Below are 20,801 nucleotides of genomic sequence, written 5' to 3' on the forward strand. Positions count from 1 at the left end.
GAAGTTGACTTTTTTTTTTCCTTTAAGTAAAACCTTAACCACCGTAATCCTTAAAACCAAAACTTCAAAGCTCTTGAAGGAGTTTACATTTCTCCCCTCTTAATTCCAGGCAATAAAACTGCAACCTCCTCAAAGTTGCAGGAGATACAAAGAGGCAGACAGACCAGCTGCAGCTCATGGTCCACCCCCGCCCCAAATAGGCTGAGATCATTTATTCAAAAGCACACCTTTGAATCATCTGTAAACATCTCCTTCAAGTTCCTAGTAAGTTAAACTTTGCTAACAGCTGGCAATTATAGGGCAATTATTATACCCATTTTGTTCTTAGGCTTAAAGTTATACTCTTTGGAAAAACAGAAGAGAATGATATAAAGTTGGCCTTTTAATAAAATCGTGTACAGTACCTGCCGCCCGACCCATTGCTTTTTAGGAAATGTCAGGCAGTGCTGAAAGAGAAATAGCAGGACTGTGCCCATACATGGGCCAGAGTGATGAATCTGCTTTGAATTGGAATAAGGAAAAACAACTATCATTGAACAGGGGAGATTTAGTTTAAGGGTTTCAAAGTAAAAATTCCAGAGATACTCCATTTCAAACCACTGCACCCAATTCTGAGTTAAGAGATGAATGAAGTCTAGAGGTGGAACATGATAGGAATACAGTTATATGACTGAATAAATGCCTTTCATATATATGATAGCATATTTAAATATGATTGGTTATATAATGTATCAAATATCTATTATGTCCTATCATCTCTGTGGGGTACCTTGTCCCCGCTGCTGGATACTTTTAACATTCATTATATCATTTCATTCTCGTAATAATCCTATGGAAAAGATGTTGCGTTCTTATTTCACTGATGAGGAAACTGCGGCTTCAAGGGATAAAATAACTTGACTCAGTCCATACAACTAGTTAGTCACTAGTTCAATATACTGTCTGTGGATAAAACACGGGCCATCTCTTTTAGAACAGAATTTACAATCAAGTTGCTTTGCCAACACTCAAGCAAGCAAGTTGGAAAAACTGTTGCAGTAACAATCAAAAGCCTGTTTTCAAGATGCTTCTATTTTTATTAAGTAATTCAAAAATTGCCCTCATGCTCTCTATATGTAATATTATATCAAAAAGCAATTAAGATCTGACATGGGCCAAATGTTGGTCTTCAGAGGCTCACAGCCCTCATGGCAGTGCGATGTAATTTAATATTGCAACACAGAGGCTCGGAAAGACAATGCGAGTGTTAGGTTGCAGCATTCGTTACCTCAGGCGAGACACAGGCCCTCTGTGTATACACTATCAAAGCCCCACTAAACTTAAACTGAAATGCCAAACACAGAGACCTGGGCCCCGTTAATCAACATCTGCTCAACAGTTTGCCTCTTTCCACCAGCTAGCAAAGAGAATGCGATACAACCTTTATGCTGTAAAACCTGGGTAGGCTGAAAGAACAACCTGAGCTGGTGCCTTCTCGCTGGGATGGCAGTATTCCCTGATGGGAAGGGCAGACTTAGGGGAGAAAAGACAGTCATAGTTGCCTTTGAGTTTCAGAGATTTTCACTCCCAGCAGAATAGCAAATGAAGCAAGTCATTTTCCTCGCTTCCAAGGAGTGATATCACTTTTTTTCAGACAATAAAATACATGGAAAGTGAAATGGTTTGATTATCTTTAGCACCAGTAAATTTTATTGTAATCCATGGCCAAATATATTTATGTCTGGTTCTGATATACAACCTTAGCTCCTATTGTTCAGAGGAAATTTTACTTAAAAGACGTTAGTCATTAAGCCTGCCCTGAAGAGCTCAAGTAGTGCTTTTCCTACTAGAATGTCCCGTATAACAGGCGAGACAGACAAACTGCAGAGGTAATGGAGGCTGGCTTCCAAATCTGCCACTCTCCAGGGGCCTGTCAGCCCCACCATTAGCACAACCCAGCTGCAGAGAGACTCTTCTTGTTTTCAGTGAATTCATTCCATCTCAACTTCTTGGCCAATCCCACTCTTCGTCTCCCCTCTCTCTATCTGCACTTGCCACATTGTGGTTGGTTCTGTCTGCCCACATTTCAACAACAAATAACAGCCTGGGTGGCTCCAGGTTTTATGGGGCCTGAATTTGATAGGAGGCCCTTTAAAGAAAAATCTTACTTTTGCAAAATTTGCAAAAACATAAACATGAGAATCCACTGCCAGAGTTTTGGAGGAGACTTGCACAAAGGAGAGGGCATGAACTTAAGCACCGTTAGCTCCCCAGCAAATTCATCTCTGGTATGTAATAATGTTTACTGAATGACGTCCACATAACCCTCAGTCCATCCTGTCTCACCAGGCCAAGAGCTTAACCTTTGCCATGTGACAATTCTTCCTTCATCTGGAGCCAAATGCTTTTGAACACCTGTCCCTAGAGGACACAAGGTTTGGTCTGCTCGATTGCTAAGAGATAATTTATGAAAGTCCCCATAAAGGGAGGGAAAGAAGACATGAAATGTCATTTGGTCTTTATAGTTTCCTCCATGTCATGAGGGTGTTGCATACTTGCTATGACTTTGTTTCTCTTGGGAAACAGGAGAAACCTACTTCTCAGTGCCCCAGATAAGAAAAGAAAAGTTACAACTCAGTGGCCTCACTGCCAACCACCTCAGAAAAGAAAGACACAAATGAACAACACTGACCAGGTCATGTCCTTGAAGCTGATCTGGACAAAATCTGTTTCCCAATTATGTATGTATTATGTATCATACATTATTATGTATGGGCCTTGTGAGAGAGTTGGGGCCTCCTAGCACTACCTGGACATAGGTGTCAATCTTTAAGACCTGAGAGATCTCTGCTGGTAACAGCTGGTCGCTACTTAATACCCTCTGAGTCAAGAATAGATGATGTGACAAGTGCTCTCTGACCAGTTTTGGTCTCTTAGAGCTCTCAATCCTGCACTAAACTGCTTTATTGAAAAGCCAATCAGGCCGGGCGTGGTGGCTCAAGCCTGTAATCCCAGCACTTTGGGAGACCGAGACGGGCGGATCACGAGGTCAGGAGATCGAGACCATCCTGGCTAACACGGTGAAACCCCGTCTCTACTAAAAAATACAAAACACTAGCCGGGCGAGGTGGCGGGCGCCTGTAGTCCCAGCTACTCGGAGGCTGAGGCAGGAGAATGGCATAAACCTGGGAGGTGGAGCTTGCAGTGAGCTGAGAACTGGCCACTGCACTCCAGCCCGGGTGACAGAGCGAGACTCCGTCTCAAAAAAAAAAAAAAGAAAAGCCAATCAATATATTAAGGGATTGGAATGAATGAAGACATGTTCCCTGGTCAATAGGCATACTCTTTTTTAAAAAAAGATTCATTAGGTGCCAGTCATTGTACTGAGCTCTTTTCACTCATTCTCCATGAATCCTCATGGCTTCTCTACGAGGTAGGTACCATGATCATGTTCATCACAGATATGGGGGCAACTAAGGTTGAGAAGGGTAAGGAACTCGTCTAACCTACATAGTTAGAAAAGAGATAAGCCAAAATTTAACCTCAGGTCTTTTCTTCCTCCCATTTCCCTAATAAGATCCCTTTATTTCTTACCTTCTCCTTCTTCCCCCACAAACACATCATTAAACAATGGCTCTAAATCTAAACACTTATTTTTTATATTTTATTTCTAATTACGGTAAAATATACAAGCAAGATTTACCATCTCAACCATTTTTAAATATCCAGTTCAGGGGCATTAAGTACATTCATATTGTTTTCTGTGCAGTCATCACCGCCATCCATATACAGAATGATTTTCATCTTACAAAACTAAAATTTGTACCTATTAAATAATAACTCCTCATCTTAACACTTTTTGTTTAGTTTTCTTTCTTTCTTGTAATTTGTCAGCATCAGGCCCCACATTGCTTACCCATTTCTTGGTTTCGCTTTGGGCCTATAAAATCTTCAGAACAGTTGGATTCTTAATTATATAGCCACTATCAAGACCTCAGCTGATCAGGTTGTGTTCTGATGTAGCTGCATGGCTCTTCGGCCTCTCTAAGATGTAGTACCTAAAATGCATACCAAAGCAACTTCCCAGAACCTTGTTTTCATCTGTTAAACTGGAATCCAAACAGTACCTACCTCACTGACACGTGGGTGTTGTGAAGATTAAATGAGATAATCATTCAATGTATTTCACATATATTGATTAAGCTCCTGTTACATAGTGGATGCTGATCTAGGCACTTGGGATATGTCAGTACACAAAACAGACAATGATTCTGTCCTTATAAAACTTAGATTCCAAGAGAGGGAGGCAGATGAAAAATAAACATAATTAATGAGTAAATGATAGGCTGTATTAAAAGGTGAAACACTATGGTTTTAAAAAAAGAACAAATAGAGGAAGGTAAGAAATATAATGATCTACCTCTTTGGTTTGGTATAAATATTCACATATGATAATTTTAAATAACATTACTTTGCATAATGTTCCACATTAAATTCCTCTCCAATTAATTGATTGTTATTTGTCAGGTATCCTTACAGTGATATAATCAATGTGATTTTCAGAGAAGCACTTGTAAAACAAATCTTCAATTCATATTACAAATTTCTGTAGCAAGATACCTGCACTTGATAAACAGCTGTGCTCTGGTTTTAATTCCTGATATCCAAACATACTCACAAGTTGTGACTACCAGGAAAACCCTCCTGAACCCATGCCTACCCTTAACGTTTAGGGAGACATACCTTGACAAGGCAGATGTACTGACCTGCAACTGGTCTCTGTAACTGTTATGACCCTTGGACTTCTTCCAACGGCTGGCTCTTGGGAAAGTTGTGAGGTTGGAAAACCTTTACCTTCAGGTTCACAACTTTCTGATTGCGCACCACACCACACTCCAGGTGCCTGGTATTAGCGTCATCCCCACCAACTCTGCCACCACCCCTAATCACTTCTGAAAAGATAAAGTCTCTCCGTCCTCTGGTGACATGTGACCGTTAATTTTATGTGTCAATTTGGCTGGACCAGGACACCGAGATATTTGGTCAAGCATTATTCTGGATGTTTCTACGAGAGTGTTTTTGGATGAGACACATTAAGTCAGTGGACTTTAAGTAAGCAGATTACCCTCCATAATGTGGGAGAGGCTCATTCAATCAAAACAAATGGCTGACCTCCCCCAGGCAAGAAGGAATTCCTCAGCAGACTGTCTTCAGATTTCATTAGCTCTTCCTGGTTCACTAGCAGACTGCCTTGGACTCGAACTGCAACTCTTTCCTGGGTCTCCAGCCTGCCAGCCTCTCCCATTAGATTCTGGACTCACAAAGTCCCCATAATTGCATGAAACAATTTCTTGTTTTGTTTTTTGTTTTTTGTTTTTTTGAGACGGGGTCTCGCTCTGTCGCCCAGGCTGGAGTGCAGTGGCCGGATCTCAGCTCACTGCAAGCTCCGCCTCCCAGGTTTATGCCAGTCTCCTGCCTCAGCCTCCCGAGTAGCTGGGACTACAGGCGCCCGCCACCTCGCCCGTCTAGTGTTTTGTATTTTTTAGTAGAGACGGGGTTTCACCATGTTAGCCAGGATGGTCTCGATCTCCTGACCTCGTGATCCGCCCGTCTCGGCCTCCCAAAGTGCTGGGATTACAGGCTTGAGCCACCGTGCCCAGCAACAATTTCTTAAAATAAATCTTTTTCTTTATATATACACACATTCCATTGGTTCTGTCTCCCTGGAGAACCTTGTCTAATGCATTTGGTCTTTCCTTCTCTACCACAGAAACTTTGGTCCAGGGCCCTTAGCCACTCTCCCTGGCTGAGGGTCAATGAGGGGATCATGGAAAGCCAGAAAATTATAAGGCTTCTTGTACTTTTGTAATGTCTTTCTCCATGAGCACATAAAGATATCTTACTTTTTGCTCCCCCGAGATGGAGTCTCACTCTGTCACCAGGCTGGAGTGCAGTGGCGCCATCTCGGCTCACTGCAACCTCTGCCTCCCAGGTTCAAGCAATTCTCCTGCCTCAGCCTCCTGAATAGCTAGGACTACAGGTGCCCGCCAACACGCCTGGCTAATTTTTGTATTTTTAGTAGAGATGGGGTTTCACCTGTTGGCCAGGATGGTCTCGATCTCTTGACCTCGTGATCTGCCCACCTCGGCCTCCCAAAGTGCTAAGATTACAGGCGTGAGCCACCATGCCTGGCTACATAGAGATATTTATATGTACAGATAACGGTTAAGCATAAAATCCAGACTACTTCAGTTCATAACTTATTGCTGCTACTAATCAGCTACAGGAGGTAAATGACTTTGGACAACTTACTTCCGATCTCCAGGACTCAGTTTCCTCATCTGAAAACTGAGGTGTCTTTGGGCTCAAGGATTCTTATTTTAATTTCCATCTTTGCCCAGAAGTCCTCTATAAACAATTTAGGAGCGTTGGATATATTCTCTGTATTTAAGTCTTTTATCCTAAATCATATTCCATTGTACCACATCACAGTTCTTTCTCTAGTGTTGAAGGAAAAAAACCCAAAAAACTGTGCTTCAATAGAAAATAAATGTTCAGATCGTCCCCTTTCAGGTTATCTGGTTCTAGCCTTTTACTGTCTTTGAGCTATTGTACAACTTGGTAAACTGTAAATAACGGATAGCAATGAAAATAATTCGTGTCTACAAACATGCAGATTCTGAGCTGTCCAGTAGAGGTTGTATTGACTTCCCCTCTGCATTGGGAAAATGCCAGCTTTGTCTGCATTTGCACATTCATTTCAATATTCCTGATCTACAAATGTGTCTGTTCTCTGAATTCTCTATCCAGTTCTAACATCTGCCTGGTTCCCTAGCTGATTAATGGATTAAGTAAAATCTTTAACGTGTGTTCATTTTATAACTGTATGAAACTCATAATTTTACCATTTAAAAAAATTATCTTAGAATGAGTTCTATCTCTACTACACTGGGAACATCTTATGTATATTTAATATGTTTGCTGAATGAACACACAAATGAAGGAACTAACAAACAAACATAGCCTTTCTCCCATGGGCACATAAAGATTTCCATATCCACAGATAATGGTTAAGAGTAAAATCCAGACTACTTCAGTTCGGTTACCTACTGCTGCTACTAATCAGCTGCGTTATCCACAGCAATTCTCTGTAATTCCGTTTTCCCATCTGTAAAATGGGAAGAAACTCCCGCCCTTTAAAGGTTGTCATTAGGATTAAAAGAAATAATCCATGAAAAAGTTTTAGTACTATGCACAGCTGCCTTGTAAGTATTTAATGAATTGTACTTATCATCATTGTTAGACAGGTTGACCATTTGGGCAATCATACACATTCTATCTTTCATCTAACAACCCATAGGGTGCCCCGTACCCAACAGGTGCTTCATAAAGGCTAATGACGGTGGCGGTGACCACAACAGTTCCAAAACCTCCTGGCCTGCCAAGCTTAATAAAGTGTGTTATCCATTCTTCCAGACCACTGCTGGAGATGTTACAGCCTGACCTTCTATTGATCCCAACATCGTCCCAATGGACCCTGTTCCATTGTAATTTATTACAACAGCCAAATTGAATCCACATGACAGTGCTCAGAGCCAATTCTTGTTGAGGGTCTCCCCCTCTTCTGCCCCTGCCCCTACTGCCCCCAAAGATTTGTGGAGACACTGAATTAGATGATTTACTCAATTCCAGATATTACCGCTATTGAATTCCTTTCTTTAATCTTGCACATCCACCTAGAAAACGATAAAGATGGCCTGGCATGATTTGTTCTGCACTCTCGTAAATTTTTTATTAATGCAGAGTCAGTAACCTCCACTTGCCTGCTCAATTCTTCCCAGCCATGGTCTTTATCTTGAGGAATTCAAGTTGCTTGTTGCTACTGACATCTCCTATATTCCTCAAGCCTTTATTCTCAGTTAGAAAGAAGCAAGTCCAGAAAGATAGTTCTCTGGCTGCAGGCACGACTGCACATAAATAACAACAGGATCTAGCAGATTCTACATGCAAGTTTGCCAAAAGATGTCTGAGCAAATTAGTACCTCCTGTGCGCTATAAGACAATTTAAATCGCTAAAATTGACATTCTTGATTTTTCCTTCAGTTCAACACAGGGATGGTGTCTCAGGTTCTTTCTCTATTGACTTTGTAAGCATTTTGGATATAATTTTCTACCTCCTTCTCCTCTCTCTGAACTAGACTAGTCTGCATGCTGACACTCCAGTTGTGAGCCTTACCTAACCAAACTAGTTTGTCAACTACCATAACACTTAGCACAGTGTTTGTTTAGTTCACATGTCCTTGATCACAGAGACGCTACAAAAGAAAGGAAGGGACTTTAAAGGATGAATTATTCAAAGAAAAAAATATTTAGCTAAAATTCTAAATAAAGGTCGTGTGGCACTGATGAGAAAAAATATATAAACCACACAGAAACATACAACAAATGTTTGGACTATGAATGGAAATGAAATACCAAACCAAAGATTCTTTAAGAACAGTTTCTGAGAGTTTAGGTTTGAACACAGCAAATAACATATATTTCCTTATGACAATTGCCATGTTTACCAGAAATCTAAGTTAAAGTTACTGTCAACAAAACAAATACATACATTATCTTGGGTGCTTAACTAAGTTCTATACCTGTAATTCAGTAAACTGCTATAAAAACTATTTTAAAATGCAGGATTAAAATAATGCAAAGGAAAATTAGCTGATATTTATATAAAAAGCTTATACATGGGTATAAGCACATTACCATGACCAACTTAAATTAGCAAATAAACATTTCATGCTATGTGTAGAATTTTTTCTGCATTTCATATTATAAACCATAAATCTTAATTTTCCTTGTTTAGGTTAAGTGTTTATTTTGCTCATTGGCTTATGCAATAAAAATAGATAAATATTTTATATAGATTTAAGAGATCCCATTTTAAAAGCCTAGTTTGATTTTTAAGAATAAAAAGGCTATACTGTTTCTTTTCTTAAAAAAAGTATAATATGGTACTTACATGTAAGATAATTATTTTAAAATAAAGAAGTACTATTGCTTTAGAAATGAAAAATAAACAGGATAAATAATAAACGGTAAGAGAACTCTTTTTAGTTCAGGTTTCAGGGCAAAACTGGATACTTCTCTACAAGATCTGGTGTGAATTTTCTGTGGGGATCTTGTGCTTATCAGGCCAAACTTACACATTTAAAAGGCTTGGCCAATTACCATATATCTATCTGCTCCAAGGGTAAAAGCAGCATCTATGATACCTCTGGTCACTCTCCAAACCATTCACTGCTTACTATGAATGATAGAAAATGAAGATGGATTTACACAAACTCATGCTGATTACAAAAAATAATAATAATGATACAAGGCCCTTTTTTCTCATTCTAAAACAAGAAGTGCTAGTTTCTTTTATTTTTAAAAATAGTTAAATTCTATCATTTCAGCACAACCCATTGCACACACATGAACACACCACACACACACACACATATGCACACCTTTCCCTGCCCTTTAGGGAGTTTATCATTAGTACACCACCAGAATTGTTTACCCTGCCTAACTTCCCATGTAACTTTGCAAGTTTACCATCAAGGGCTCTAGATGCTGTTCTCAACTCTGACTTGAGCTCACCTGGGGTAATGCATTTGATTTCTGGCTCTCAGACCAGAAAATCTTACCTTCTCAACAGACTGAGACGAGGTTGTTTCTCAAGTTCTTTTCAGTGCCAATATCCTACCCTGCCCCAACTCTGGCTTCAGAATAACTTCAGGAATGAAAGACTCATGTGGTTATGACAGAGACAGTTTCATAAACAATAAGGTTACTCTCAGAGTTATCTTTAAGAGTATCCTCTTTAGAATGAACTATTGATAAAAGCTACAACATGGATGAGTTTCAATGCATTATGCTAAGTCAAAGAAGCCAGACACAAAAGTCTATCCATATACAGGATGACTCCATTTTTATGACATTCCAGAAAAGGCAAACCTATAAGGGATGGGGAAAAAATTGGTGATTGCCAGGGATTGGAGGCTGGGGAGAGAGACTGACCACAAAGGGGACAGCACAACAGAGGATTACAGAAGTGCCCCATATCATGTGGTGAAAGGGTTTACATTATTTTATGTTTTTGTTAAAACACGTAGAACCGTATACCACAAAAAGTGAATTTCACTATTAGTAAAGTAAAAAAGCAATTAAAATTATCTTTGTGAAATAATTTCATTTTCTTTCCAAGCCCTTACAAAAATTGAGGAGTTTAGCATTTAAGTTCTGATTTTTTGTATAAAATAATAATTTATTGAGCACCAACAGTGATGGTCAGTTTGTTCATTCAACAGATACCTCTTGAACATCTACGATGCTGAGAAAAATTGAGACTGAAAGTAAGAGGTGAGCTTATCCTCATTTTAATGACAGGGAAACTGAGGCAGAGGGTATGTAAGTAACTTGCCAAAGATTTAAAATACCTTAAGTAACAACACTGAGATTCAAAGCCAGGTCTGTCGCAGTTCATGCTCTTAACAAACTAATTATACTGAAGCATGCATTTATGTATGCATAAGTTACCTCTGTGTATAAACTTTTTAAAATAAAAATCAGGTTATACTATAAAGTGGTGTTGAGGGTGTGGGAAAATAGGCATTTTTTGATACTTCTCTGTACATACATATTGTAAAGTTTATTTCAATTAACAAAATAGAGTGAATATCTTTCTATATCATTAAATACACTCATCTATAACATCTTGTCTACTGGCTGAATTTCCATGTATGAACATACCATCATTTATTTAGTTACTCCTCCACTTGGGAACATTTTCACTGATCTGGAAAAACATTTTTTTTAAAGAACTACGCTGTGAACAAGGCTGTAGCTCCATCAATACCTACATCTTTAATTTTTTCTTAGGACGAATTCCTAGGTAAAGAATCAATAGGTTAAATAGCTCCATGTTTGTTTTCCCCTGGCTACCTGACATTTCATACCGGCCATCTACCTGTCCCAGAGAACACTCACCGGCAAGCCCTAAGAAAAGCGTCAGTAACATGGAACTGCAGCAAAGGAACTTTGCCTCCATTCCTACCTTCCTACCTGGCCACCCTCGTCCATGCCCTTAGCTGTTCACAAGTTCACAAACATTCCATTTGGAGACAGCCTTGGTGTGTGTATGCCACCCTTCAAAAACTTTTATAAATCAGAGTATCATATGTGACCTGAAGAATTTAACTTCTTATTTTAATACTAAAGAAAGAAATATCTCCACTCCATGTCAATGAGTGCTATTCATTCAAGCACATCCTGTTTGCTTAGCTTTGCTTCATTCAGACTTTATTCACAAAAAAGCTACAGAACGCAACAGAAACTAAGGAAGACCTAACCCTTGGGAACAAATGACTTACTTCCCTATGAACCAGAAAGGATGTCTGAGGCAAATAGTAAATACAGTCTGGAAAAGAAGTGAACTTTGTTTAACTCTATCAAATATTTAGAGTATACTTTTAAAATCTCAAATTTGCCATGAAGGTTGCTATATGAAAGAATTGTCTAGAGGCTATAAGAACTTGTGATCTACACCAGAGCTGAACAAACTACAGCTCATGGGCCAAACTGGCCCACTGCCTGCTTTTGTGAATAAAGTTTTATTGGAACACAGCCATTCCTATTTACTTACTCTGAACCCAAAAAGAACTTTGGACATATTCATTTACTCAATCTATTACATTTCAATTTTACAGCTTACATTTATTAAGCACCTATAACATGCCAGGACTGTGCTAAGTACTAAGGATAAAAGAATGACTAAGACTCAGTCACTTCCTTTGCTGAATTCCGGGTTTAATGAGGAAAGAGACATAAAGATATAACATAGCATTTTAGGAAATCTTAGTTATTTGATTGAAAATACTACAATCTGAAAGCTGTAATAAAGGTTCATTTCCTACGCATACATTTTTACATAATCTGAGTCCCCCTAAAATTGTAAAACATCATCAAGACTCCCATAATTTCTTTCTTTTTCTTTATTTTATGAGACAGGGTCTCGCTCTGTTGTCCGGGCTTCAGCAAGTGTCATGATCATGGCTCACTGCAGCCTCGACCTCCTGGACTCAAGCAATCCTCCCACCTCAGCCTCACAAACAGGTAGAACTACAGGCATGCATTACCATACTCAGCTAATTTTTTTATTTTGTGTAGAGACGGGTCTCACTATGTTCCCCCAGGCTGCTCTCAAACTTCTGGGCTCAAGCGATCCTTCCACCTCAACCACTGTGCCCAGCCTCATGATATTCTGACATGGACTTCTTTCTTTTTTAAAAACAAATTTTATTTTATTTTAGGTTCCAGGATACATGTGCATAATGTGCAGGTTTGTTACATAGGTTAACATGTGCCACAGTGGTTTGCTGCACCTATCAATCCATCACCTAGCTATTAAGCCCAGTGTGCATTAGCTATTTTTCCTGATGCTCTCTCTTCCCCCGTGACCCCCCACCCACCCACTGACTGGCCCTGGTGTGTGTTGTTCCTGTCCCTGTGTCCATGTATTCCCACTGTTCAGCTTCCACTTACAAGTGAGCACACGTGGGGTTTGGTTTTCTGTTCCTGCATTAGTTTGCTGAGGATGATAGCTTCCAGCTTCATCCATGTCCCTGCAAAGGACATGATTTCATTCTTTTTATGGCTGCATGGTATCCCATGGTATATATGTCCCACATTTTCTTTATCCAGTCTATCATTGACAGGCATTTGGGTTGATTCCATGTCTTTGCTATTATGAATAGTGCTGCAATGGGCATACATGTGCACGTATCTTTGTAACAGAATGATTTATATTCCTTTGGGTATATACCCAGTAATGGTATTGCTGGGTCAAATGGTATTTCTGGTTCTAGATCCTTGAGGAATCACCACACTGTCTTCTACAGTGGTTGAACTAATTTACATTCCCACCAACAGTGTAAAAGCATTCCTATTTATCCACAGCCTCACCAGCCTCTGTAGTTTCTTGACTTTTTAATAATCGCCATTCTGACTGGCATGAGATGGTATCTCATTGTGGTTTTGATTGGCATTTCTCTAATGATCAGTGATGTTGAGCTTTTCTTAGCTTTTCTTCATGTGTTTGTTGGCCACATAAATGTCTTCTTTTGAGAAGTGTCTGTTCATGTCCTCTGCCCACTTTTTGATGGGGTTGTTTTTTTTCTTGTAAATTTGTTTAAGTTCCTTGTAGATTCTGGGTATTAGACCTTTGTAAGGGGGTGGATTGCAAAAATTTTCTCCCATTCTGTAGGTTGCCTGTTCAGTCTGATGATGGTTTCTTTTTCTGTGCAGAAGCTCTTTAGTTTAATTAGATCCTATTTGTCAATTTTTGCTTTTTGTTGCAATGCTTTTGATGATGTCATCATAAAATCTTTACCCATGCCTATTTCCTGAATGGTACTGCCTAGATTTTCTTCTAGGGTTTTCATGGTTTGGGGTTTTACATTTATGTCTTCAATCCACCTTGAGTTAATTTTTGTTAAAGTATAAGAAAGTGGTCCAGTTTCAGTTTTCTGCATATGGCCAATTTTCCCAGCACCATTTAATAAATAAGGAATCTTTCCCCATTGCTTGTTTTTGTCAGGTTTGTTGAAAATCAGATGGTTGTAGATGTGTGGTATTATTTCTGAGACCTCTATTCTGTTCCATTGGTCTATGTGTCTGTTTTGGTACTTGTAGCAAGCTGTACTGGTTACCATAGCCTTGTAGTATAGTTTGAAGTCAGGTGGCATGATGCCTCCAGCTTTGTTCTTTTTGCTTAGGATTGTCTTGGCGACATGGGCTTGGGCTCTTTTTAGGTACCATATTAATTTTAAAGTATTTTTTTCTAATTCCGTGATGAATATCAATGGTAGTTTGATGGGAATAGTGCTGAATCTATAAATTACTTTTCACAATATTAATTCTTTCTATTCACAAGGATGGAATATTTTTCCGTTCGTTTGTGTCCTCTCTTATTTCCTCAAGCGGTGGTTTGTAGTTCTCCTTGAAGAGGTCCTTCACATCCCTTCTTAGCTGTTTCCTAGGTATTTTATTCTCTTTGTAGCAATCGTGAATGGAAGTTCATTCATGACTCTTTGTTTTTCTGTTATTGGTGTATAGGAATGCTTGTGATTTTGCACATTGATTTTGTATCCTGAGACTTTGCTCAAGTTGCTTATCAACTTAAGGAGCTTTTGAGCTGAGACGATAGGATTTTCTAGATATAGGCTCATGTCATCTGCAAACAGAGACAATTTTACTTCCTCATTTCCTATTTGAATAATTTCTCTCTCTTACCTGATTGCCCTGGTCAGAGCTTCCAATACTATGTTGAATAGGAGTGGTGAGAGAGGGTATCCTTGTCTTGTGCCGGTTTTCAAAATGAACACTTCCAGTTTTTGCCCATTCGGTATGATATTGACTGTGGGTTTATCACAAATAGCTCTTATTATTTTGAGATATGTTCCCTGAATACGTAGTTTATTGAGACTTTTTAACATGAAGGGATGTTGAATTTTATCAGAGGCCTTTCCTGCATCTATTGAGATAATCATGTGGCTTTTGTCATTGGTTCTGTTTATGTGATGAATTATGTTTACTGATTTGCATATGTTGAACCAGCCTTGCATCCCAGGGATGAAGCCAACTTGATCATGGTGGCTAAGCTTTTTAATGTGCTGCTGGATTCAGTTTGCCAGTATATTATTAAGGATTTTCACATCGATGTTCATCAGGGATATTGGCCTCAATTTTTTTTGTTGTTGTGTCTCTGCCAGGTTTTAGTATCAGGATGATGCTGACCTCATAAAATGAGTTAGGGAAAAGTTCTTCCTTTTCCATTGTTTGGAATAGTTTCAGAGGGAACGGTACCAGCGCCTCTTTGTACCCCTGGTAGAATTTGGCTGTGAATCCATCTGCTTCTGGGCTTTTTTTTTTTTTTTTTGGTTGGTGGGCTATTTATTACTGCCTCAATTTCAGAACTTGTTATTGGTCTATTCAAGGATTTGACTTCTTCCTGGTTTAGTCTTGGGAAGGTGTACATGTCCAGGAATTTCTCCATTTCATCTAGATTTTATAGCTTATTTGCATAGAGGTGTTTGTAGTACTCTCTGATGGTAGTTTGTATTTCTGTGGGGTCAGTGTGATATCCCCTTTATCATTTTTTATTATGTCTATTTGATTCTTCTCTTTTTCCTTCTTTCTTAGTCCAGCTGGTGGTCTATTTTATTTATTTATTTATTTTTTCAAAAAACCAGCTCCTGGATTCATTGACTTTTTTGAAGGATTTTTTGTGTCTCTGTCTCCATCAGTTCTGCTCTGATCTTAGTTATTTCCTGTCTTCTGTTAACTTTTGGATTTGTTTGCTCTTGCTTCTCTAGATCTTTTAGTTTTGATGTTAGGCTGTCAATTTGACATCTTTCTAGCTTTCTGATGTGGGCATTTAGTGCTATAAATTTCCCTCTTAACACTGCTTTAGCTGCATTCCTGAGATTCTGGTTATCTCTTTGGTCTCATTGGTTTCAAAGAACTTCTTGATTTCTGCCTTAATTTCATTATTTACCCAGGAGTCATTCAGGAGCAGGTTGTTCAATTTCCATGTAGTTGTGTGGTTTTGAGTGAGTTTCTTAATCTTTAATTCTAATTTGATTGCACTGTGGTCTGAGAGACTGTTTGTTATGATTTCAGTTCTTTTGCATTTGCTGAGGAGTGTTTTACTTCCAGTTATGTGATCGGTTTTAGAGTAAGTGCCATGTGGCACTGAGAAGAATATATGTTCTATTGTTTTGAGGTGGAGAGTTCTGTAGATGTCTATCAGGACCACTTGATCTAGAGCTGAGTTCGAGCCCTGCATACCCTTGTTAATTTTCTGTCTCAATGATCTAATATTGACAGTTGGGTTAAGGCCTCCCACTATTATTGTGTGGGAAGAATCCCATTATTTCTATGCTGAGCAGTCAAGGTATTAAAAACTGCTTTAGTCACTAGCAGTGCCACTTTAGTGGACCAGCAGCATTCCTTGTCAGTATCCTATGAACTCTCCTACTGTTTACTTGCCTTTGAATTTCTGTGAGAGGTTTGGGAACTCTGAAAAGTTATTTTAACATGTACTTATATTAGTTTTCTATTGTTGTATGACAAAATGCCACCAAATAACTTAAAAGCACATCCATTTATTAATTCACAGTTGTGTAAGTCAGAAGTCTGGCAAGGTGTGGCTGGGGTCTCTGCCTGGGGTATTACAAGGGTGAAATCAAGATGTCAGCCAGAAGAGCATTTGTCTGGAGGTTCTAGGGAAAAATTCACTTCCAAGCCCATCATATTCATAGTCCTGGGCATTATTCAAGGCATGCACAACAAGGAAGTAGGAAAGCTCAGGGGTCCATCTTAGAATTCTACCTACCACAGTACTTTTGTTAGAGTTACAAATGACTTTTATAAACCATAACTGTATTATCTAAGGACTGATTATATGTGGGTGCTACTCCTGGTTCTCAAAAATCAGCAATCTAAAAAGGAGGTATGATAAAAATGTTATGACAAAGCCCCCAAATTGTTTGTGCCATTAATTTAGAATACAGCTTCCATGAAAACAGTCTGTTTAAAGCAGTTACATATTTTAGTCTGCAAAAGTTGTAGCATAATCAGGTGAGTATAAAGGAAAAAATACTGGCAATGAGACTGCGGTATCAGAACAGTAGAAAGATGCTATTACCCACAATAACTGTGAAGCGGCATGCCCCACAAGAACACATTACCCTTACTGAACATTTATTCTTATGGGAAACTAAAACACGTATTATAGACATTTTGAACCATGGACTTCTCTTACAATATAACATGATAAATGACAATATAGATATGTGTAAAACTCTTCACAGCAAAGCAGAGTCCATTGGCAAACAAAAGATAAGTAAAAAAAAGACAGACAGAAAATTTTCTTTCCCACATAAACAAGGTTGATTTAAATCAAACGGCCTGGGAGTATGTGGGAAGAAAAAGGGAATCATCTGCAGACTGAAATACGTAAAGGCTCAACTGCCTCTAATCCCATTTCAAAAACTATAAGCAATAGCTGGCAGCTTGGATTGACAGATGTGTCAAGATGCCTGTACCCGTTAGGGTAGCAGCTGTGGTCAGGGCATTCTGGACATTTTTATTTTAAGTCATCAAGGAATTCTGCAGGTAATTATAAACAAACCTTTTTTTAAAAAAAAATCCATCATAGTGAAATCGAGTACAGAATATGAGGTCTTAACCCAGAAGCAAATATTTATTTAAAAGAGAATTTGCCTCCCCTGGGTGGGATCAGCTTTTTCATTGAATGAGAATCAATTCTCAGCATGATCTGGCCCTGAACTGCACTTTTAAATAACACTGATAATTGTTATTGCCACTTGCAACTCACAAGGGACTAGAACATTTATAATATAGAAGTCAAAATGACTCTCGAACTTTAATTATAAAATATATTTGATCGCTAGAAGATGTGAAGAATAGAAAAGCTCCCATATGTGAAATCTGTTTCCTAAGTGGGCCAAGAAAGTGTGGTCCAGATATATTAAATTACTTCTAATTCCACTAAATGCACTGTGCTGCCTCTTTCTGCCAAACTTTTGCAAATGCTATTCTCGCTTTGACTGGACAACTACTCCTAGTCCCTCATCTCTCAATTTAGTAATCGTCTTTTCCAGGAAGTCCTTCTTGTTCATCCCACTCCCCTGGCTAGGTGAGGTGCCCCTCCTATGTGTAGTATACCTGGCTGATATAGCACACATCATACACAGTCCTGTAATTGCCTATTTAGTAATTTTCTCCATGAGTCTGAGCTCCCAATGGGCAGAAATTATACCTTCTTCAATAGTATATGTATCCGCAGTACCTTTGAGGCAGCCAGCTCATTACAGATGCTGAATGTGGATTGTTGGATGGCTGGACAGCAGGAGGGCAGGCAAACAAACAGGCCAGAGTAGGGCAATGGTACCCAAGGCCTCATATGCCATAGGGACATGAAAAGAAGGAAAGGAAAAGTGTAATCAGATTCAGCCTCTGTCACTAATTAGCTCCATGATCCTACATAAGTCACATCATCCCTCAAGTACTCTATATCTTGAGTGGAGAAATGAAGAGGTTGGACTAGGAGGCTCGATCAAGTCTCTTCCAGGTTTACTGTTGTCTCATTTCTTCCTTTCTTCAAGACTGTCCAGACTTCATCAGCATAACTAAAGTTACATGTCTTTTAAAATCAAATAATATTGGGTTGTGTACACTAGAGCCCAAGGAAAGAAAAACGGAGCTATGTGAAGACAGTGCCTGTAGATGCTGAATGAATGCATGAATGAACGGGCAGGCTTCCTTAACTCTCTTTAACTGTTCCATTAGAGTGTGAATTTTCCTAGCTTTGGTTCCTCTTTTAAGAAAATGCCATTTTATCAATGTCAGCTCTAGGAGGAGGATAATTTCAAGTCCCTTAGAAGAAAAGCAATGTACACAAAGGAGGAGGCTACTGCATTTGTTGCTTCACAAAGAAGCTTAGTTATACCAAGGAAGCCACAATCTCTATCCAAGAGACACGAAGCACACACAAAGTAACTTTTGAATATCATTTCATCGGAGCAAAATGGACTTCTGACCAACAGGATCAATCAATTGGTTAAAGTAACCAAGATGTTTTTTCCCTAAACCATCTCACCAACATTGGGGCAAATAATTCCAGCCAAGTGTGGCAGCCATGCACTCTTGGTGATTATTTATCCTGTGGAATTTAATTAGCACTAGAACCCTTGGCATCACCCTCGCACCATGATGAAGATACACTGTATTGGATGTGAGGGCGATCTGGCTGCAACATCTGTCACCCCATTGATCGCCAGGGTTGATTCGGCTGATCTGGCTGGCTAGGCAGGTGTCCCCTTCCTCCTTCACCACTTCATGTGCGTCCCTCCCAAAGCTACGTGCTTGGTCAAAGAGTATGACCATCCCCAATAGAGGAGGACCAATCTTCAGTCAAGGGCATACGAGTAGCTGTGCTCCCCTGTTAGGACCTCCAAGAAAGCTGTCAAGATGCACTGTATTAAAGGATGCAAGAGCAAAGATGCTTATTCTTAGGTCCGGTGACATACTGCTACCCTACCAACACAAAATACATATAAATAACTTTCTGTGTAATACATTAAGTCAGATTTTTGTTATATTTTCCAGACCAAGAAAGACACTGTTCAAAAGAAAGTTGGCAAATCACAAACACTAACCTGGATTATACTTATTAATTGCAAATTTTTAGGCACTGTATTAGTTAAATCTATATTCAATCTACATTGAACAGAAAATTTTACCCTATCCCAAATGACTAGATCAAATGTATGAAAAGATATATTTAATGTGAATATAGAAATAAGATTTTCAACCCAAAAGGTTGATAAAATAAAAGTGTTTTTATTTTCAGTCAGGAAAAAAAGTCATCTTAAAGGTCACTGTTTTTCAAATGACTGGAATGCTGGTATTAAGCCAAAGAAATTTAAACTGGGTGTTATCTGCTGGGAGAGCTATCTCTGTTCTTCTTAATCAGATGCTTTATTCCTATTACATGTTCCCTGTACTACACCTGACTGGCACCCCGCTAACAGATTAGTTGATATCATGATAAGAATGGTCAGATCAGTTTTAATAATTGCAATAATTTTCAGGGTTCAAGAGTGTCATATATACTCATATTTATAAGTATGGATTACTATATGTGAAAATTATTAGACAGAAATAGTAACAGTCCAAACATCATACACACTCATGTGCACAGACACAAACATACATGAGCCATTCAACTCTGTAAGTTGCCTAAAATAATGCCAGAGAAAAAATGCAGGTAAAAGTGTTATGCATTTCAACTGAGATAATACTGAAAGGTGGGAGAAAGGTCTGTTACACTAAGCGAAAACTGTTTTAAGAAATGCTACCTCAAGGCAGGGGGCCTCGAGAACCAAGATCGGCAGTGATCCTTACACAAGAAGGAAAGGACTCCTGTAGACCAGGGCTTCTCTAGATGATTATTTATTGGGGGCAGAGGTGTCGTCTGCATATTAGGACATTTAGCAGCACCCCTGGAATAGACCCTACCCACAAGATGTTTATAGCATCCTCCCAGCTATAGCAACCAAAAATATCTGCAGACATTAGCAAATGTTCCCAGGGGAGTAGGGAGGTTCTAAGCCTCAGTTACAGCCCCTGGTTAAGAACCTCTGCCTTAAACCCATGGCCACCCTAGTTGTGATCCCAACCCTTGGGATGCCAGGCCAGTTCCTAGCTTCAGATGCAAAGTGAGCTTGCCTATACCAAGGAGGTCAGACCTACATGAACAGCTCACTGCAAAGTGGAGCAGCTTCCCAGACCGTTTCCTCTCTGGACTTGGCAAGGAATGAGGGATCTCCCAACTCAAGAGTTCACCTTTGACTAGTCCGGAAAAGCTGCTTACATGTCTCAAACCATCTTTTGAGGTCTCAGTCGTCCTTTAAGCCAACAACCAAAGGAAAGTGAAACTACCATCAGAGCAGACACGTCAATCCTTTAAAAATGAAGCAGCAAAACAATCTTAGAATGGTACATAAAGAGTTTCTGGGGGAAGAAAAATTAAACAGATATGGAAAGCCACCACAATCTTTCTTTTTTCTACATATAACTTATCATATTTTTAAATACAGACCTGGTGTTATATTTTATTCATGTAATTCATTCCCTACTTTTTTTAATTACATTTTTTAGTGGCTGTATCTCTGCTGGTTTTGTCCTAAAAAGAGGTG

The 20,801-nt window shown here is 39.1% G+C and overlaps 1 protein-coding gene across 1 annotated transcript in view; it reads right to left on the reverse strand.

The window, feature by feature from the left end:
• ERC2 (ELKS/RAB6-interacting/CAST family member 2) overlaps window positions 1-20,801 on the reverse strand; it is a 1,005,625-nt gene that overhangs the window by 563,877 nt on the left and 420,947 nt on the right. The window lies entirely within an intron of this gene.

The sequence above is a fragment of the Trachypithecus francoisi genome, unplaced genomic scaffold (genome assembly GCF_009764315.1).
Source record: "Trachypithecus francoisi isolate TF-2019V2 unplaced genomic scaffold, Tfra_2.0 Lachesis_group0, whole genome shotgun sequence".
Classification (NCBI taxonomy): Eukaryota; Metazoa; Chordata; class Mammalia; order Primates; family Cercopithecidae; genus Trachypithecus; species Trachypithecus francoisi.